The following is a 3,005-nucleotide window of genomic DNA, read 5'->3' as shown; positions in this document are numbered from 1 at the left end:
TAATTTAATTAATTATTAAGATTAATATATATATCGTTTTAAATTAAACTATAAACCATATAAAATACAATATTTTAGTTTCAAAATTTACTTTGAACAATTTTTTTGATAAAAGTTTTGAACGATCATTGACAACTTATTTTTTTTAAAATTATAAATTATTAAAACTATTAATCCCACAATGAAAATTTTGTTATCAGTAATTTAATTTTTTTCTATAAAAGATACAAATGATCAAAAAAACTATATGAGTAAAATCATCATTTAATAGACATTAATATTAAAAATATACTAAAATATATTATCTATGTTAGTATCATTTAAATTTAATAACATATCCTATCAAATATAAAAAAAAAAAATTTGGATTAATAAAATTGATTTATATGTTCACACCAATTTAATTATATATTTAATAGTTACTGACTTTTAATTATTTAATATATATTTATTATTTCATAATATGTAAAAATATTTAATACATAAATAATTTATATATATAATGTTGATCTCGCGCAAGGCGCGGATCAGTAACCATTAAACCATCATCTTATCATCTTTATTAGTATACATTTGGTTCAATATGTGTCATCTTTACAATGATATTCTCAAATTTAATTTAGGGTTACAAGGAATGATGCAACTGCACATATGCTTAACATGATGTATGAAAAACATTTAATCCTTCATATACTTTTCATAAAGTGACTGTTCAAATTGTGATAGTTTAAATGTATATATATATATATATTATCTATTCATAAAAAGTTCTGAGTATTTCTAATATTATTTCTATGGTATATTATATATGTCGTTTGATATATATATATATATATATATATTTATCAGTCAACTGTTTGCAAATTTAAATTTCAAAGATTACGAAATCTTTACAAATCCTAATTCATATATGAGCATCGATTCTTCATTCCTAACTAACAACTAAAAAAAATTCCAAAATAATATATATATAGTAACCCTCATATATAGGAATAGATTTATATGATCATTAATTTATCATATTATATAGTGTAAAGACTATTATGAAAATCTTATTACTAGTCTATTAATTTATAGTTAACTTTTAAATTTGACATATATCTTATATTATAAGAATAAAAAAACAACGTGATTAATCAAACCAATTGGACACCACAATAAAAATAAACCAACTAACTAAATGTAAACAAACCGATAGTAAATAAAAATTGGGAAAATTGTTTTTTTAGGCAAAAAAAAAATGATAACTATGTCTTATTAGGCTAATTTCTTTTTTTTGTACCATTTTTTCCTCTAATACCCTTTAGTATTTTCCAAAATAAATCAAAGAAATAGTTTTACAAACAAAAAAAAATTCAATAAATAGTAAATACTAATGAAAAACCTATATCAACTTATTGATATTTTATTCCAGTTCTAAAAATGTTTAAATCATAATTTCATATTTTGTTCTACAAAAAGTAGAATTGACATTCTACACTGTAGAAAATGTAATCCACTTTTTTCATTGAATCTAATATATTTAGAATACGTGATCTACGTAAATAATAGTAATCTAAAAATATTTAGAAAACACATTCCGTGCTTAACCTATCGTTCTAAAATCTGTATAATCCAGAATCTACACATTATTATAAATCTAAAACATGTAGAAATTGGAATCTACACATTACTATAAATCTAAAACTAGTAGAAATCGATTTCAAACATTTTTATTGTGTTCAACATATAATATAATACAGATTCTACGGATAAAGATAATCAGTTCCAAAAATATGAGAAGAAAATATTTGGAAATATTCAGTTTCCTTATTTATTAAATCGTTTTTTAAATAGTGATTTATGCATATATATTGATTTCTGTTTATAAACTTTTTAAACTTAAAATAAAATATACACAATAAAAATTTATCCAAATATTAAATTTTTTTTTTATATAAAATTTTATAAATTTTATCTTGCTATTAAATATACAAAAATTGATCAGTTAATTTATATTTATTATATATTTTTCAATTAAAAAGTTTTGAATGCTAATAGGAATAATATGAAATTTTATGTTATTGATAACATAATATTTCTATCATCTTTTTATAATAAAGTTGTTTAATGTTGTATACAATTATTAAAATCTGTTATGAAATTAAGTATAAAGTCAGATGGATTAGAAATTTTTTTATTTTATATAAAGCATTTTTGTAAGTAAGAGTTAATATAAATGAAATATTATATATTTTTGGTTTCAAATATTGCATAACAATGAGTGTATAATTCGTTTGTTGAAAAAAAAATAATGCAAATATTTAGAAATCAAATAAATAAATAATAAAAAGTAAACATATGTTTAATTATTAATAGAACAGTTATATTAGGGTTATATGTATGACGGCCATGATATGTCCACGACCAAAAAAATATGTTATATTGCAATATTATATATTTTGGGGCATTTTTAATATCTTTTAATTATTTTAGTTAAAATTTATATTTTAATATTTAACAATTGTTTTATTAATTGTAATTTTGATTTTTTAATTGAAATTAAGAGTAATATTGCCATTTTGAAAATATTTAGCTTAATAGGACATAAAGTATATAAGATTAGTCTAATAGGACATGGTTATCATTTTTTTGGTATAAAAAACAATTTTCCCAATAAAATTTAGACCGATCAACATCCCTTATATATTAATTGAGAAGCATTTGAAAAATTAGAACCTTAATTTTGTATTATTAAAAAAACCCCAAATCCTAGGTTGCACTCTAAATGCCTTCTAAATTCAATTTCAAAGAATTCTAGAGCATCTAATATAAAGTATAATTTAATCTAATGGTGTCACATTATTCCATAATTATATAACACTTGAAAACATTATATTAACCTAAAATATATGAAGTGTGTATTCTTTCCTTAAATAAAAGCTACGGAATTACCTAATATGATTTACATATATACGAGAATTAATGATTATGAATAATAAAGATTTGATAACAATTTTTGCATC

The sequence above is a fragment of the Brassica oleracea genome, chromosome C9, assembly GCF_000695525.1.
Source record: "Brassica oleracea var. oleracea cultivar TO1000 chromosome C9, BOL, whole genome shotgun sequence".
In the NCBI taxonomy this organism is placed as follows: domain Eukaryota; kingdom Viridiplantae; phylum Streptophyta; class Magnoliopsida; order Brassicales; family Brassicaceae; genus Brassica; species Brassica oleracea.
The sequence above is the reverse complement of the archived record's forward strand: the minus strand, read 5'-3'. Positions refer to the sequence as shown.